General features: G+C 54.4%; 1 protein-coding gene across 1 annotated transcript in view; it reads right to left on the bottom strand.

Moving 5' to 3' along the window:
- The window catches only part of KIF1A (kinesin family member 1A), an 89,961-nt gene extending 82,772 nt beyond the window's left edge, over positions 1 to 7,189 (bottom strand). The window contains exon 1 of the mRNA XM_067740003.1: positions 7,048 to 7,189. The gene's annotated coding sequence lies outside the window, so the exon portion shown is untranslated. The remainder of the gene's footprint in view (positions 1 to 7,047) is intronic.
- Between the last annotated feature and the right edge of the window lie 11,611 nt (positions 7,190 to 18,800).

The following is an 18,800-nucleotide window of genomic DNA, read 5'->3' as shown; positions in this document are numbered from 1 at the left end:
ATGCAAACAACAAAGTTCTGGAAGAAACCAAACACTGTTATCTCCATGCTCACCTTTAAGAAGGATTTCTAAGCCCATGGAAGACACCAAAAGGAAAAGTCCAGGCATCGAGATACCATTGAAAGGGTGAGGAGAAGCCCACCCACCTGGAGATGTCTGTAGCCCATATGATCAACAAGGATTCACGTGCAGAACATATAAAGAACAGACAAAATCAAAGAAAAGAGACACAAAAGAAAAAATGGGCACAAAGATATGAACAGGCAAATTACAGGACAAGATACTCAACCACAATAGTAATTAACAAAGTGTTGTCTAAAACCATACCCAACAGATCACAACATTAAAACGTCTAACAACCCCAACTGTTACAAGGATACAGCAACAGGAACTTACAGATCACCTGGGAAAAGTTCATTGGTTCAACCGCTTTGAAAACAACAGGGCAATTTTCTAGTAAGGCTGCAGACCACATGGCCAGCAGCTGTGCAACTAGAGGTGTTGTGCATGAGTCCAGGAGTTGAGAGGGAGGGAATGGAGATGCCTAAATGCCCCACACCTGGGGACCAGTCAGTCCTACGGGAGCTCCATCCAGACGCAAAAGCGAATGACGCATCCTAGGGGATCTCACAAACGTGGTTCAGGCAGCAACGTGCAGACAAGTGGACAGGGTGAGAACAGCCGGTAGAGCCGCACACTCCTGGCAACACTACTGAGAGCCCAGGGGTAAATCATGGAGTTCTGAGAATGCTGACGCCGATTTCAGGGTGGCAGGGAGACCCCTGGCCAGGGGTCCAGCCGACTGGGGCCAAGGCCTCGAAGTGGACCTCCAGGATGCCAGCAGCACGGGCGGAACTCTGCACGATCCTGTGACCCCATGTGCAAAGTGGGTAAGACAGGCCCTCCCCCGACTCCAGGAGGATTAGGGGAGCGGTCCTCTGTAGCACAATAGCGGGGGCCTCCGGGGGCTCTAGGCTGAGGGCTCATGGACCCAGCAGTGGGCAGGAGTGGGGAGTGAGGCTGAAGAGGGGGCGCTGGGTGCAAGTCTGCCTGTGAAACCACCACTTCGATGGTGAAACCCTCACCCCTTTCCCTGCCTCCTCTTCAGAGGGCCGTGGCTTCCAAATCCTCAGGCAAAAGGTAGGAGGCTCTTCCCTACAGAAACGGAAGAAAACACCCGGCAAGAGTGATGTCCTCAATGTGGACGCTGGCCCCCTGCACTCTGGCGCTTGGGACACAGCTTGGCATCCAGCTCCCACACCTTTGCCTAAAGCAAACCTGCCACTGGGCACCCCCCACCCCACACTCGGCTCCAGTTGGAATCCCACCCAGATCGCAGGAACCCTTCCACTACCCAGCAGGCCACCCGGCGGCTTCAAAGTGAGAGACCAGTAAACCAGCAGAAAACAAGCCCTGTGAGAAAGGGTAAAACCATGAGCAAAAACAAGCAAACCGACAAAAAACCTTTATAACCTGACTCAGAATGTTTCAAGATGCTACATTCTCAAAACAAGAACAGGATGCTATGAAACGGGAACACTTAGAGACAAGGAAGACGGTTCTTTTAGAGATAAACAGTGTGAATGCTGAAACACAAAACGTCCCCAAAGAACTCGAAAATGAAGTCCAAAAATTGTCCAGAAAGTAGGACATAAACGAGGAGACAGAATGAGAGAAAAGGCCAGAACACAGAAGACCAATGCCTGAATTCAAGGAGGAAAACAGAAAAAAATGAAAGGGAAGAAACATGAACAGATGAAAGAATAGAGCTTGTCTTCAGCTGAAAGGTCCCACCGAGCACCAGTAAACACATAAACCCACACGTAACCCAACTGCATGGATGGTCAGGAGTCCGCAGATGAAGAAAGGATCCTAAAAGATTTCAGGAAGGAAAGTCGAGTTGCTGACAAAGACTTCTCATAGGTGACTGGATGCAGAAGGTGACGATGACAAAGGCTTCAGGGTGATTTACCAACAAAAAGTGCTCCCAGACAAAGCATCGACCAGCGTGAGGACAGAGCGAAGACACGCTCTAGAAGCCGAGGACTCATCACCCTTTTTAGGATGTCACACAAGGATGCGCTTGAGCCAAACAGGACAGGAAACTAAGAAAGAAGCAGCTCCGGGGCCAGCGGACAGAGTCCAGCCCAGGGGATGCAGCGGGCAGCAGGAGGGGGGTGGCTTCCGGGGCTGAGAGCGCCAGGAAAGAGGGGACTCAGCGGAAGAGAGAATGTGATTGAGAAGCTGGGGAAGGTGAGGATGAAAGGGATGCATTCAGTACAAGAAAGGGACAGCTGAGATCGCCCACCGCACCACTGCTCGTCCCGGAGCTGCCGCCCTCCTGGGCACAGCCTCGGCCGTGGTACAGCCCTGGACCCAGAAGCAGGTGGAGAGTGAAGACCAGATGACACTAGCAGCTGAGTCACCCTCTGCCCCAGCCCCATGATGGCCCCCAGAAGCATGGTCCCCACTGACCCACAGGCCTTGAGCCTTGATGACCAAGCCCTGCCCCTCACCATCCTGGCTTGAGCTGGTGACAGACGGGGAAGGAAACTGAGGACTACCTGAGTGTTACTTGCAGGGCTGAGACTGGGGTGGGGGGCCAGGACTCCTGACACCCCTGAGGATAGGCCAGAGGCTGGGCTAGGGGAGGGGGCCTGCAGGGAGCTGGGCCTACAGGAGCAGTTGGGGCATCCCCACCCTCATCCCAGAGCTGCATTTCAGGAGCCCTGGCAGGTCCTGATGGAAACACAGAGACACACAGACAATCCCCACCCCCGACAGAGAGGCAGCTGCTCGCCCTGGGGCCACAGGAAACGAACGCCTTGGGCTAAAGCCACTGGCCCAACAAGGAACCAGCGTTTACGGAGTGGCCACTGCGTGTAAGGCACTGTGCTGGCACGGGATGGGGTGGCAATGGGGTGGGGGTGGGGGGAGCAGAAAGCGCTCGAAGAGCAAAGTTTTTGGAGTCGGAGGCAGCTGGGGTGGAACCCCAGGTCCTCTGTGACAAGTCACATGCTTTCTCAGGAGCCTCAGCCTCTAAATCTGGAAAATGGGTGCGATGCCACCTGCGCGTTGAGGTGTTGGGAGCGCGGACAAGGCGGCACACGGAGGTGTGCAATGCAGTCTGCCCCGATCAGTGTCCCCTTCCTCCTCGCTGGCCCCCAAGCTACCTGCGTGGGGTGGGGTGGCCCTCAGGGGCGCTCACGGCAGGCTTCAAGGCGCTGGCAGCACTGGAGGGGGCGGGGATCTCACAGTGGGGGCTCATGTGGAGTGCCCCAGGGGAGAGAGGGCCAGGCAGGACCTGTGTGTGTGAGCGTGTGTGTACACGTGTGTGTGTGAGTCTGTGTGTGTCTGTGAGTGTGTATGCGAGTAGCAGCTCCAGTCAGCCCAAGAGCCAAGTGGGGAAGGTGAGGAGTGAGAACAGGAGGCCAGGGCTGGGGGGTCCTGGCTTGTCCTCCCCAGACCCCAGGGAGCCCTGAAACCTAGGTAGAGGGAGGGGCAGGGGGGCGTTTCCCCACCTGGGGCTCCTGAGCAGGGGATGAGGCGGGGGCGGGGACCCAGGGTTCAGCCGGCCCAGACACAAGGACAGGATCAGGAGATTAAATCCAGCAGAGGCATTAGAGAAGCGGCAGGCAGAAGCGGGGCCCAGCCACGCAGGCGGTGTGTCCTTCCCAATCCCAGGGGTGACACCTCGGAGGCCGCAAGGGGAGTGGCTTCCGGCAAGCACGGGGGCGGGGGGGCGCAGCTGGGAGGGAGCGGGCTCAGGGTGGTGTGTGTCGGGGGAGGGGAAAGCCCACAGGAGGGGCTGCGGAAAACCCCAGAGGGGTCAGGAGGCTCAGCCTCGGCTGACCGCTGACCTTGACCGTACCCTCCACCCTTCCAACGTCTCCATTACTCTGGGCTGGGGAGCTGGGGGAGCCCGGGGTCAGCCAGCGGCCCCTCAGCCCGAAGCCAGGACCCTGGTGGTGCTCAGCAAACCCACTAGAACAGGTGGGACGGTGCAGCACACCTGCCACCAGCCCCATCCCCGCCCCCTGCCCTGGGCCTGCCTGTTCGGGGTGAGGCCAGGTGGGAGGAGTTCCACCAGCTAACTGGACAGAACCACGTACTGAGCAGGCCCAGCAGCCCGGCGGCGCCCCTGGGCACCCTGGCAGAGCAGAGAGGTTTGCGGGAGGGCACGGTCCGGCCCCTCCAGCATTCTCAGAGGTGCTCCAGGGTATGGGGCAGGGGAGACAGTGGGAGTGGCCCACCTGGGTAGGGGTGGTGAGCCTGGTCCTTTGGGCCGAAGAATACTGAACGGGGAGTGCTCTAGGGAGCACGTAGGACTGGGCAGGAGGGCAGCCACGCACTCATCCTGGGGGTCACTCGCTGCAGAGCGACCCCTGGCCAGCCACTCTCCCTCCCAGGGGAGGCAGCCCAGGCCCCTCCAGACTCAGAAGGGTCTCAGGTCTGAAGGGCTTGGCAGGCCTGAGCACAGGCCCTGGTCAGTCAATCCTAAAGTCCAGGGTGGGGTTCCCAGTGCTGGTAGCCCTTCCACAGGCCCCAATCCTGTGACAGCAGGACCGCATGAGAATATCCCCCCCCGCCACGCCCAGCTCACCCACCTTGGCTGGCCTATTTGAGCTGAATGGGCCTAGGCAGACTGCCCCATCCCTTCTGAGCCTTCTCCTGAGGCTATGCCCCCCATCTCCACCTCCCCCCCACTCCCGGTCCCTCCCCCAGCCCCATCCCACACTCCACAGAGCCCAGGGGAGGACTTCCCTGCTCCGCGTCCAAAGGACGTGGTCAGCCCTGGGTCAGCAGTGGTGACACCAGGGGGACTGAAGGGGGACGAGGCTGGGGGGCTGGACCCCCTGCACCCAGTGAGTCTGGGTGTGACTCCCACTGCGCCCCACCTCTGGGCTTCAGGCAGAGCCTCGGCTTCCACCTGGCCGTGGCTGGCCCATCGGGAGGCCCCAGGACGGGCAGTCTATGGGCCACTCCTGCGGGGGGAGGTGGAAGGACGGACACTCAGCAGGGGTAGCAGCCAGTGGGTGGACACAGCAGGCATCTGGCAGGCCCTCCTCAAAGGGGCCCTCCCTGGGAGCCTTGTGGGGGAGGGGCCCTGACCCCACACCGACCCTCCCTCTGTCCTGTGGGCCGCGCCCCACAGGCAACTCCCTGCTCACCTTCAGATCCAGGCATAGCATGGGATGGAGTTTCTAGTCCCTTCCCTGGCTCTGACCCAGTACCCTCACCAGACTTCACACCCAGGTAGAGACTGACTGTCCCCTCCACCTCGTCTGGGTCTCTCAGCCAGTGGCCTCCTTGCAAGCATCAGCCCCTGAAGGTTCCTGGATCTCGACCCCAGCCAAGTGCAGTCCTGAGATCCGGCCCTGGCCCCAGCAGCATCCTTCACCCTACACCGCAGACACTGCAACCCGCTGGAAGTGCCGCACCTGCTTCATTCCTGACTACCCCCTTCCCTCAGGCTCAGCTAAGGCGGGTGGCCGACCACACCTGCAAAATGGCCGCCGCAGGTACAGCCCCAAGCCCCCACTCCAGACCCCAGAGCTTCCCTTCAAACCTGCGGCGGCTTTCTCAGCCCGAGAGGGGGATGGGCACGGTTGCCCCGGTAAAGGGCCCTCAGCCAGCTCGAGAGCAGGGAGAGGATGGGTTAGGTGTGACTGTCCTGCAGAAGCGCGCGCTGGGTGTCGCGCTGACTCCCCAGGGTTAGGACAGGGGCAGCCCTGCGCCGCAGGGGCCTCTCCGCACCACCTCCTCTCCTCAGCCTTAAGATCCAATCCTTTGCTCTAACAGGCCTTTATCCCAGCAATGCAGGCATCCCCTGGAGGGGGCGGCCGCTTAGGGAGGGTCCGCGGGTCTCTGTGGGAAAGTCCCTCTTCCCGGGAACGTGGGCGCGCATCGGGTCCGCGCCGGGGCGACGTCGCGCCCGCGCCAGGCAGGCCCCATGACTTGGCATTCCCTCCTTCCCCTCCCCCTTCCGCCCCTGCGGCCCGAGGTCCCCCAGCCCACCCAGCGCCAGGCAGACTGCGGACCCTCCCTGCCCGCCGCCAGGGCTGCGCGGCGGGTTTGGAGGGGAAGTAAGGGCGACAGGCAGCTTAAAGGACTAGCGAAAGGGTCTAAGCTGCAGTGTCCCTGTCATCCGAGCTCAGGCGCCTGGGAAGCGCCGCCAGCCGAGACGTCGCGGCCCCGCAGCCCCCTCCCCTCCTGCAGGCCACACCTGTTACTGGGGCGCTGGCTGCGTGGACGCAGGCCGCATCCACAGGCGGCCCCTCCCAAACCGTGGGTCTTTCTGGAAGGGAGAAGAGGTCTCTTGGGAGGAGGACGCGACTTGGGGTGGGGCGATGGGCAGTCTCGGAGGTGCGCACCAAGCTGGCGGCCCAGCCCTCCCGCCGCAGCCCCCGCCCGCCCCGCCCGCCTGCCCGCCTGCCCGCCTGCCTGTTTGGCTCTCGGCTCCAGCATCCGCCCTCCCCCACCCCGGGGACCAGGGCCTCTGCTCGCGCCCGGCCGCCCTGAGTGCCCTCCCCTCAGGCCTGGCCGCTGCAGTCGCGCCCCCTCCCGGATGCCCCATCCGCATCCTCTCGCCTTCTCTCCATCCCTCCCCTCCCCCGCCGGTCCGGTCGCAGTCCCGGCCGCATCCCTAGGAATGGCTCCACTCCAGGGGAGGGGAGGATCGGCGAAGGGGGGGAGGGTGTCTCGAGATGCAGCCAGCTGCCTGCGCCCTCCCCGTAACGACCCCCGCCCATCCCAGACGAGAGTCCCCCTGCAGCCGGGGCCGCATCGGAGGGGCCTTTCCGGAGGGCCCTGCCCAGCTGCTAAAGAAGGGCGGACACCCCAGAATTTGCACCATTGTTCTCCGCGGGGACGGGGGAGGGTCGGGGGAAGGGAAGGGGCCGCGCGGCGCCAGCGCCTCTGGCTGAGAAGAGGACGCCAGCGCAGGGCGCGAGCTCCCCGCCCCGGGGCGCAGACGATGCAGGTGCAGGATGCGGGGTGCAGGTTCTGGACGCGGGGCTCGGGAGGCCGGGAGAGCCGCTGCCCTACCTCTTCGGCGTCAGTGGCGGCGGCCCGGCATGAGCACGGGCATGGGCGCGGGTCCCCGAGCGCGGAGCTGCTGCCGCTCCCGGGCTGCTCTCGGCGCTCTGACGGCGGCACCGCGTGACGGCTGCGGGCCCCCGGCCCGGCCCGCCCCGCGCCCCTCCCGCCGCGCTGGTTGGCTGCGCGCGGCGCCCAAGCCCCAGCCGCCAGCTGGTTTGTCGCGCGGGGAGAGGGACGGGCGTCGCGGCTGCGGCGGGGATGGGGCTGGGGCCGGGCTGTGACATCACCGCTGACACCGCGGTGCGATAGGTGGGGGAGTGGGGGACCGACACCCGGGCCCGGACGCGCCGCCCCTTCCCCTGGCGCAGCCCTGGGCCCCCCCGCACCCCGACTCGGACCCCTTTCAAGTGAAACCACTAAATCTTCACCTGCCCCACCCGCGATGCCAGCAGTACAAACGCATCGACGCTGAGGGACAAAACTCGCGTTTGTCCCTCCGAGGGCCTCCCTCCTTGCACCGTGGAGGGGCTGTCGGGGGTGGTAGAGATACTGACTTCTAGGTGTAACAGGTGAGTTTTCAATCGCGCCTGGCGTCTGGGCCAGAGCCCTGGAGGGAGACCAGAGCATCGCAGACAGCCCTCCTAGCAGGGATGATGCAACCGGCCGGCCAGTGGACCTGCCGCTTCTCCTCCCGTCATGCCTCGGGTGGAGACCCCCGCCATCCTCTCGCCCCACTTCTCCAGGTCGTCAGCGCCCCCGTCCTCACGGCCTGTTTCTCCAGCTTAACTTCCTTGGACCGAGTCACACGCGGCTCTTGGTCCCCACTGGCAAAGCCCAGCCTTTGTCAATCCCCCAGCCGGAAAACAGGCCACCAGGGACGGACTGGCATCTTTGCGTGCCACCGACCTCCTTCCGCATACCCCATTGCTGGGCAACTTTGACAAAGCCTCTGGCCAGCTCGCCCACCGGAACTGCGGTGGGTGCGGTGACGTCCTGCCGCCCTGAAGCCGGGGCGCCGGGACCCCCTTCCCACGCAGCCCCTGCGTCAGCCTCCTCCGCATCCCCAGGGCCTCGGTGGCGTCGGGCAGGTGCCAGGCGCTGCCCCCAAGGTTTACCCGGTTAACCATTTACCCCTCACACTGTGCAGTAAGGGAGGTGCTTCACCTCCGTTTGCAGCATCCGTGGGGCTTGTGCCTTGAACGTAGCAAGGGCACAGACACATACACTTCTGCAAAGGAGACCACCCTACCCGCCGAAGCCCCCCAGGTAGCTTCTGTTTTTCTATTCCCTGGCACCACCTGCAAAAAGAGAAGTTATTGTTCTTCCAAACTTTTGGTAGAAACAATAAAACTATGTGGGCCCCCCAGGGAGGGTGGGTCTTTTATCCTTTCTATTTCCAGCAGAGTTATCCCTCTGGTCAAATTCTCTATTTCTTGAGCCAAATTTGGCATTTTACATGCTTCTAGGAATTAGTCCATGTCACGGAGGTTGTAGAATAAATACTAGCATATTTATTCTTATACCTACTGTTTCTGTACTTCTTTCTCCTTTTTATTCTGTACTTTGCTGATTTGCATTTTTCTCTTTTTTAACATTTTCAAAGGACAAACTTACACTTTGTTAATCTTCTCATCTTTCCCTTTATTTCATTTATTTCTGTCCTTATCTATTATTTCCTTCCTTCCTGGTTCTTTGGATTTGATCCGTTGCTCCACCTCGAGGTCAATTCTTAGCTCATTTACTTGTAACTCTTCTATTTTCTGATCCATTTAAAGGCACCAAATTCCTTCTATAGCACTGCCCTAGCTGGGTCTCACAGAATTTGAACATGCAATGTTTTCATTATCATTCAGATCTAAATATTTCTTAATGTTCCATGTGATCTCCTTTTAAACCCAAACCCATGGGTTACTTAATAATGTTACTTATTTTCCAATAGTGTTTCTTTTATGATAAACTTTTGTTACCAATTTCTAATTTAATTGCATTATTGTCTGAGCACGTAGTCCGTGTTCCATAAGGATGCTGGCAGGAAGCAGATGGCACGTTCAAATGAGCAGGGCCTGGTAAAGGGAGTACTTACAAAGGTGTGGGTAGGAGGTAGGGAAACCACAGAGCTGAGCGACGCTGTCTCCTGATTGCCCCGGGGGTGGGGGGTGGAGGTGCCCTGGCTATAGGAGCAGAGGCCTCAGTTGAGGAACGCAGCCAGCCTGAGCGCCCATCGGAAGGGACCTGGGGAAAAGACCCTGAACCTCACTCTCCGCTATCTGTCAGTGCTCCCTTTGTCTGAAGCCCCCACTGACATGGTCTATGTAGGACGATCCCTTAGAGCGTCGGGCAAGGGGGATTGAGAAGCACAAACAGAGGACAGCAGCCCCGTCTGCGTGGATTTCTCCTCTGGAACTTATGGAGGCTTCTTTACGTCCTAACGCCTCGTCTATTTCTGTAAATATTCTGCGTGTGCTCGAAAGGTTGTGTTCTCTGTATGATGGGTGTAAAGTTCTGTATGTATTTAAAAGTTCAGAATTATTCATTATATAGATCAGAATGTGGAGATGGTGCTAATTTTTGTCTGCTCGAGCTGTTAAATTATTAGTTTTAAGTTAAAGTCTCCAGTTGCAATTGTTGAAATGCCTACTTTTCCGCGCAAATCTGGCGGGCGTCGCTTGATGGGCACTGGGGCAAACTCAGGCATTTCAATGCTTTTGACGGGTGTGCACCGTCATTCTGCGGCCCCTCTCACCAGCGTGCATGTAAGGTCCTTCTTCATCTGTTGCTGGTTTTTTTCTGTTTGTTTGTTTGTTTTTGCCTTAAATTTGAATGTCATATATGAAGAGGTCAACCCAGCTTCCTTTGGTCCATGTTGGCTAGTATGTCCTCTGCCAACATTTTTATTCTAAACTTTTTGTACCTTTAAGTGTATGTCTTTTAGGCAACCCATTGTGAGGATGTCAAAATCCAGACTGCTTCCACCTTTTACTTGGAATTTAACCCACTCACATTTATAGAACTGTTATATTGAGACTTAGATTTGCCACCTTATTAAAAATTTCCATTTATTATATATATTCTTTCCTGTTTCTTTTTGAGTAAATATTCTTTCTCCTGGTGGTTCATCCTTATTCTTATTTTTGTTTTTATAGCAATTGCCCTTAATTTAAAATGCTGTTTCTTTCTTTCTTTCTTTTTTTCTTTTTCTTTTTTCTTTTTTCGCTACTCACCACCTGTTTGGTCACTTACTCCTCACTCCCTGGCAATAATGAGATTGTCTGGAATTACACAGTTCTGAGTTATTGTGGATATATTCTATTTCTTTTCTTTTGTCCTCTCTTTTAAGACAATTAATACACATTCTAAGAAACTTGGTCGTCCTTATTGTCCATACCTCTTGAAGAGTCTTCTTCATTTGTGTTACTTATGAAATACAAAGTATTTTCAATGTGGGCCTTGGGTGGAAACATTCTGAAACCTTGTATTTCTGAGAATATTTTTTATAATACTTTCAATTTCACTGGATGTAAAATTCTAGGTGCAAAGTTTGTTTCCTTCAATACTTTAAACATATGACTTTGTGGTCTCCTTGTGTGCTTTTGAGAAGAGTCCACGCTTATTGGGCTCTAGTTCCATGTTCTCTCAGGATGCTTCTAGAATTTTCTTATGGTGTGGATTTTTCTGTCTCCTGTTTGACAGTCTGTGAGTCCTTCAATCTGAAGTTGTTTATTTTTCTTTAATTCTGGAAAATTCATTTCCTTTGTTTTTCAAATATTTTCTCTTCTCTGGTTTTGTTTTTTTTTTTTTTTTGGTACGCGGGCCTCTCACTGTTGTGGCCTCTCCTGTTGCGGAGCACAGGCTCCGGATGCGCAGGCTCAGCGGCCATGGCTCACGGGCCCAGCCGCTCCGCGGCATGTGGGATCTTCCCAGACCGGGGCATGAACCCGCGTCCCCTGCATCGGCAGGCGGACTGTCAACCATTGCGCCACCAGGGAAGCCCCTCTTCTCTGTTTTAGCATCTTTTTTCTTTTGGGATGCCTAGCATCGGTGCCCGTCCCCACCATTAAAACGGCTGGCTTAACAATCACATCCTTCATGTTTTAGCCCTGCCACAGCGCACTGCCCTGTGTTTTGTGCTCTGACCCTCTTCTGAGGTGCAGGTCGGCATCTGCTTTCAGTTATGTGCTCCACCCCATCACCGCTCATCGTGATGCTTTCTGGTTTGAAAATGTCCACTTAGGTTGCATTTCAAATGTATCAACTCAAGGGCTTCACACCGCTATGGACTCGAAACAGCTTCTGGAAAGATGGGGGCAGCGGGTGAAATTGTGGATTTTTTTTTCATGGATAAAGGAAAACCAGTAAATTTGACAGGTTCAGAACTGAGGTCAAGGAGTCTCCCTGCTTCTGGTTGGGGGCTGCTGCCCTTCTTTCTTCCTGCAGACAGGTCCTGAAAACATGATCAGACCTATGTTGCAGAAATGTCCACAGCATAACAAACCTTCTTGCTTTCACCTCATTGCAGTGTGGAAAGGAGGCCACGCTCAGAGACTGGGAGCCACACGTGGCTTGCAATCTAAACAACATTAAAATGACCCTACACCTTGACTAAATTCTCTGGAAGGCAAGGGTGGTTCAGTATTAAGGACTCCATCATTATAATCTACCATTCTCGTAAGTCACAGGATAAAAAGAAATAGGATGACTTTAGCAGGTGTTGAAAAGGCATTTGACCAGAGGGCCATCCATTTCTGGTTAAAAAGCAAATAACTACTCCCTTCGGGGAAAGATGGCTTCTTCTTTCACTTTAGGAGACAGCATCCCTTCAGGATCTTGGGGGATAAGAGTGCAGCCAAGGGGCAGCATGGGTTAGTGTCTGACTTCACTCTCTATCAGCTGTGTGACTCTGGGCAAGTTCACCAGCGCCTATGTCTGTCACCTCTCCTGTTGGTGGGATAAGAACAGTACCAACATCAAACGGCAGTGGTGAGGATTCATGTATGAAATGCTGGGTCCAGGGCTGGGCACACGGTAAGCCCTACACAAACAATACTCGTAATGGTGAAACAGCAAAAGAATTCTCGTTTAATTAGGGATGTGCATTATCATCTCATCTCTGTTTTATTTAGAAGTATCAGCCAATGCAATTACAAAGGAGAAAAAAAGGTTAAAATATTGAAACAAAAAAAAGAAACAAAATTATCAATATTTGCAGATGACGTAATCATCTACCAAGAAAATTTAAGGGATGAGTGAAAAGCTATGGGAAACAGTACTTTAGGGAGAGGTAAGAAAAATTATCACTGAGAAGGCAACGGTTTCCATAAAAACAAATAACCAGTTAGAGCCTATAATGGAGGAGTCTAACCACAATAGTACTAAGAAAGGTAAATAACAGGAAATGTGCTGGTTTCTCGTTTACAAAGAAATTAGGTAGGAAAACGCTGGAAATCCATGAAAAGAGGTAAATTAATGGAAAAGTATAGCATACTCTTGGAAAGGAACAGGTGATATTGTAAAAGGTCTAGTTTTCCCTAAATTAAAGCTACACGCTTGTTGCAATCTCAATTTAAAAAGCAGCAGAAGTTCATGTAGAAAAACAAGAAAGACTAGTGAGACGATTTGTTAAAAAGAAAGAAGAATGAGGAGGATTTGCCATTAGATATTAAAACATATCATGATATTCTAATCATTAAAAATATACCAGTATTAAAAGAAAATAGATCAAAAGTTTATGATAAAGGTATCTGTTCAAAAAATTTGGAGAAAATAGATGATTTGATAACTGGTGTAGGACACTATAGGAAATACATAAAATTGGATCCCACCTGACACGACATCAAGATAAATTTCCAATGAAGTACACATTTATTTGTAAAAAATGACATTTTAGGAAACTAGAATGAAGTGTGAATGGATGCATTCAACATCTTGGTGTGGAGAAATCAGGGTACACCAGCTGATTGCTCTAAAGAAGAAGATGGACTTCATAAAAAGTAAACATCTACATGGCCGAAACATCATAAACAAAACTGAGAGACCAACCCTGCCCTGGAAAAAGTATTTCAAAACATATGAAGATGAAGGGAACTTCCTCGAGGTATAAAAAGCTTATGCAAACTAATAGCAAAAACTATAAGTAACCACCAGAGAAATAGCCACGGACTATGAAAGGGACACTTTACAGAAAGAAAATGGGTCGATAAGCAAAGATAGTCATAGTTAAAGAAATGCAGGTCAGAACAGTGAGATCTTTTTTCTGACCTGTCAGAGCGTCCAAAGTTTAAATGTTTGGCAGCATCCAGTACCCTGTGGGTGTGGGGAAAGGAGCCCTCCACACCACAGCTGTGGTTGGGGCAGTGGAGAGATTTTTCTGGGCGTGTCTGCATTCAGGTGCCCCCTCCTTGATTCAGTAATCCCACGGATAGAAATCTGCCTGCAGTATCTGCGCACAAAAATTTCCCAAGAGACAAGATAACCAAGGTGTTCACCCACGAGCCCTGGTTAAATTAATCGGGGTGCACAGGAGAGAGTTCTCTGATGTTACTGAAAAGAATGAGTCCAAAAGTTATGTGCCAGTGTGGAAAGACCACCGAGATGTTTGTTCAATTATTTAAAAGGGGCACAGAGGAGTGTGCATAATATACCCAAACAACCACAAGAAACGGTTGGCAGTGTTTGCCAGCGCTGGGCCTGCTGTTGGGGGAGGGAAGCAAGGTTGCATTCACTTAAAAAAAAAAAGTATCCATCTATCTATCTATCGATCTATCGATCGATCTGTCTACTTTCTGTTTATATAGTTTGAGTTTTCTACTCATATTCAGGGATATATTTTGTAGGCCAGTAGCACTATCTAGGAGTAGAAATTAAGACCCATTTTCATTTTTTACTTTTTTTGGCACCATTTACAATACTAATAAATACTACATTAGGTTTTTTAAATTTTAAAAATCTATCAAAGCTGTAGACTTCCCTAAGGCTAAGCAATGTTGAAAGACCCCAGTCCCTCCAAATATTAGGTTAAGTTATATAAAATTGCTTATGTTCAACTAATTTGGATCATGAAAAATGGTAATTTCAAATGGTTTAACCTCATAAGAATAAGTTGTAGAAAAATATATTACAAAATTCAAAATACACAAACCAAGCTTGCAAACAGAAAAGAAAAACTACCCAGGTGTCACAAACCAAGAGGAAACTAAAAATGTAGTGGTGGCTACAGTCAAGGTGAGCTGATGGCAGGATGGTAATGTCTGGACAGCAACTGGGCAGGTGCAGAGGGGACCAGGTGAACCAGGTGGGTAAGGAGTCAGCTGAAGGAGCTCTTCGGGCAGGATGGCATATCCAGGTCAGGAAAACGACTGTCCAACACGGGTCATCCCTGGGGCCTGAATGTGCTTGAACTGGGGGGAAGCTGGGAGGAAAAGGCTGGGCCGGGGCTCCTGCCTGGTGGGCACCCAAAGTCTAGGCTAGGCCAGGGCTCAGCAGAAAAGCCAAGGATGGGTGGTAGGGTCCGGGGAAGCTGGGAGCCAGGTGGAACCCGTGACCTGTGCTTGAGAAGCGATCCTGAAATTCTTGAAGGAGGCATAGAGTCACTGAAACCATATTTGCAGAAATATTGGCTTCGACTTTTCCAGAATTGTAGATAGACAGAAATACTTAGTGAGGAATTAGCATGAACCCCAATAGGAAAAAGAAAACCAAACCTGCAGAAACCGGAGACCATGAATGAACGAATGAATGAATGAATGACGGAATGAAAAGACAGGTTGCCTGAAAAGAAGCCACAGCTGGGGGAGTGGTGGGATGTGAGGCTGCTATGGAAGTACATGGGAGCCCTGGAGGAGTTGAGGGGACACGTGGAATTTGAACAATGCCGCACTGCCTCAACCTGGGCCTCCTCTGCCCAAGCCCGCCTCCCCTCAGGGGCCACAGAGCATCTGGTGTTCTTGCGGTCCAGGCCCTGGAGACCCCGCCCCACTGGAGACCCCTCTCATTGGAGGCCCCGCCCTTTGGAGGTGCCGCCTGGTTGCCGCGGCAACCCACTGCCGCCGAGTTCCGGGCTCTGCGGGGCCGCAGGGGAACGCCGTTGCCACAGCAACGGTGGGGCGTGTCTGGCCTGGTCCAGAGAGCGGGGCGCACATCCCCGCGGACGCAGGTGTCCTTGCCTCTGCAGCGAGAGGGCCCCGCGCGGGGTACGGATCCGGACTGTGAGGTGAGGCCAGGCCGCGGGGGGAGCTCTGTGGGCTCGAGCTGAGTCGCGGTGGGGTTCCAGATCCAGCACTGGAAGGCCTTTATCCGTATTTTACAGATGGGGAAACTGAGGCCAGGAAGGGAAAGACCTGCTCCAAGTCAGCGCGTTGATGTCCAGGCAGAGCTGGACAGAGCTCCCCTATCTGGCTGAAGCTCCTTTGCCCACCTGGTCCCCGTTGATCCCCTATAGCAGGGGTCCCCAGCCCCCGGGCCCCTGTGAGGGACCGGGTCGCAGAGCAGGGGGCGAGCAGTGGGGGAGCGAAGCTTCATCTGCTGCTTCCCATCCCGCCATCGTTCACATTACCGCCTGAACCACCCCCCACACCCCCCGCCCATCCGTGGAAAAATTGCCTTCCACGAGACCAGTCCCTGGTGCCAAAAAGGTTGGGAACCGCGGCCCTGTCGGCATCTGCAGAGCTACACTGAAGTCACCCCCTCTCTTCAGTTTCTGCAGCCTTTCCCTAAGCTGAGCCTCCCATCCTCCACAGCCCTATGAGAAAGCCTCCTCCATGCAGCCTTCCTGCCGTCACCACTGGATGGAACGTTTCCACCCTCTGAGTTCTCATTTGTTTCATCCTCTGAGAGTCTCATGTTGTGTTTAAAGTGGGCCCAATGCCCTCCTTGGGGTCTGGGGAAGAGTAAAGCAAGTGAGCCAACAGGCAGTGTGTAAATTGTCTGAGAACCAGGCTGTCTGGGTCAGTCTTGGGCAGGAGAACACGACACTCAGGCTGGGAGGCCAACACGGGTGCAAGCATCCAGGAACCGCAGCAACGGTGCGGACAGGATTCCTGTATGACCCACCGGAGGCTGCCAAAATGGGGCAGGGACCAGACACCAGCCACTGACCTGGGTGCAGGGGAAGAGGCCCAGCAGAGCTCCTGTCACTGACCCAGCATATGCAGTGGGGCTAGGGTCCAGAACGGGCCAGAGACTCGAGTCCTAGGGCTGGGACTCTCAACCAGGCTGACCTGAGGGCAGCCTGAGGCTGAGCACGTGTTAACACGGGGGGGCCGCCAGGGAGAGAGCCTCGAGCCCGCATACGGACACTGCTCTGGGCTCCCATCAGTAGTAACCTGGGCCCTGCCAGCGTTTGTATCATGCTGCAGAATTTGCAAAGTGCTTACTTTTGAATAACTGAGCTCCTTACACGCAGGTCCCCTTGCACAGGGAGGCACAATCATCGACCCCGTTTTGTGGATAAAGAAACCAAGGCTGAGAGACTTGAAAAGGCCCTGAGCGTCCCAGGTACTTGCGGTCAGCCTGAGCCAGACCCCTGGTTGAACACACTTTCTACGACTCCAGTAGCTTCTCAGGGGCCAGAGCCACAGGGGGTGAAGCAGCCCTTGGGGGATGGTAGGAGCAGGTTCCCAGGTGACTGGCCCACCCCAGGCTTTAATTACTGGAGGCTCTGATTAGCCGGACCCCTGAGCGCCTGCCCTGGAGAGTGGGCAGGGCTGGGATGAAGCCCAGGAGTCTGAATTTGTAGGAAAACGCCCTCCCCCTTAACCATTCCCAATCTCACCTCACTGCAGAATCACCCAGGAGGTAAGATCAATGTTATCAAACTTTATGAAGAAGGGAAATAACCTGCAGGAGGCTCCAGGTTTGGAACCCAGAGCAGAGCTGGGAGATGCGCACCCAGTCGAGGGTGGAGATTGGCGAGGCCCCAGGTGAACGGGTCCCTGGGCTTTGGGCTTGGGAGGCCTGGAGGGGATCTGCACTGCGTCTGGATAGCTCTGCTGGGTTCTGCTCCTGGTGTGCCTGACGGCCAATTGCTGACTCAGTGTCTGGCCAGCAGCAGCTGGCAGCCGGGTGGCTGGGCTGGGGCCAAAGCCCATTGTGGGGGACCGTGTCCGAACAGCAGCTGCTTCCAGAAGCTCCCTTCGTGACCCAGACCAGAAGGAAATGCTGACTCTTTAAAGGTCAGTCAAAGTCCCCAGCACACCCCCCGCCCGGCCCCTCCACTGTTTTCCCTCCTCTGCACATCTGCAAAGACCCCACAAGCTCTGAGCTGTGTCTGGGCTTGTAGGGTGAGGGAACAGGAAGGGTGTCCTCTGTATCGTGAATATGTTGTTAGGTAGGGCTAGTAATCAGGACTGTCCCGCCACCCACCCTGAGCCGTGTCCAGGGAGGGAAGGTTGAGGCTCCCCAGTGATGTGGCTTATAGATTCTGCTGTCAGGCAGCAGGTGAAGCCAGGGGGAGGCTCTGGGGCCTAGAGCAGGTGCTCTGGGGTTCAGAAGGGAGGGGGTCCAGCACTCTGCTAGATGCCGGCAAGGGTTCAGGGGCTGGGTAGGACACCATGCTGCTCAGGGCAACTGCCGTCTTACAGAAGACGGGGCCTTCCCCAGGAAATTTCTGCGAAGTGGGAAGTGTTGCGGTGGCGATGCCCAGCAGCGCACAGGGCAGGACCCCGCCCGACCCCCCACTTCCCCAGTCAGCCTCCACCCACTATGTCCCTGACTCCTCTGGGCTCTGCTTTGCCTTCAGCCAGTGGGAGGGTCCAGCAGGAGGTTAGAGGGCAGGAGGAGAGGGTGGGGGGAGGTGGGGGCAGGTTTCCCCAGCACCTCCTTTTCAGATCTCGCCGGGGGGGCTGCCACCCTTGTTGAGGGCTCTGTTTCCCGCACAACCTTCTCCAGGTTCTGGTGTGGCCCCTCCCTGTGCCCTCCGGGACCGACACAGACTCCCAGCGCTGCTGACTCCTGGGGCTCCCCCTCCCTCAGGGGCCCCCAGCCCTGCCTCCGCTGAATAAACAGTCCTTCACGAACTCTCTGCAGCTACCCCAGCGAGTTTCCTCCTGTAACCCTCACCAGTACATGCGGCCCCTTCGCAAAAGCCCAAGCACGTTGACATAATTTTAATTAGGCCTAGGGCCCGCCAAAGTATCAGTAAATTATTCGAAGAAGAAACTGTTCAGGTCATCTCTTTCTCTCTGAGGCCCAGGTAATAAAACAGGAAGGAAACGAGAAAAGTGTGGCTCCAGGGGACAAAATCAAACATCTTAGAACTTAGAAAACTTATTTGGTTCAATGAGGAAATAAAACTGAAATTATACTCTAGTTAGAAATGAATGAGAATGAGAATGTGCTTCGTCAGAACCAATGGGATGTAGCCATTGTGTTAAAAGAAACAAATTCAAGCCTTAAATGCTTGGTAAGAATTCAAGAAAGATCGAAAATGATTGGCCTCTACATTCAACTTCAGCATTTATCTTTTTATCTTATTTTATTTTATTTTTTGGCTGCGTTGGGTCTTCATTGCCATGCGCAGGCTCTTCTCTAGTTGTGGTGAGTGGGGGCTACTCTTTGTTGCGGAGCGCGGGCTTCTCATTGCAGTGGCTTCTCTTGTCATGGAACACGGGCCCTAGACCGTGAGGGCTTCAGTAGTTGCAGCACACGGGCTCAGTAGCTGCAGCTCGCGGGCCCTAGAGCACGTGGGCTTCAGTAGTTGTGGCGCACGGGCTTAGTTGCTCTGCAGCATGTGGGATCTTCCTGGACAATGGCTCGAACCCATGTCC

This window comes from Pseudorca crassidens, chromosome 6, assembly GCF_039906515.1.
Source record: "Pseudorca crassidens isolate mPseCra1 chromosome 6, mPseCra1.hap1, whole genome shotgun sequence".
NCBI classification, from domain to species: Eukaryota; Metazoa; Chordata; class Mammalia; order Artiodactyla; family Delphinidae; genus Pseudorca; species Pseudorca crassidens.
This window is presented reverse-complemented; position numbering and strand designations above follow the sequence as displayed.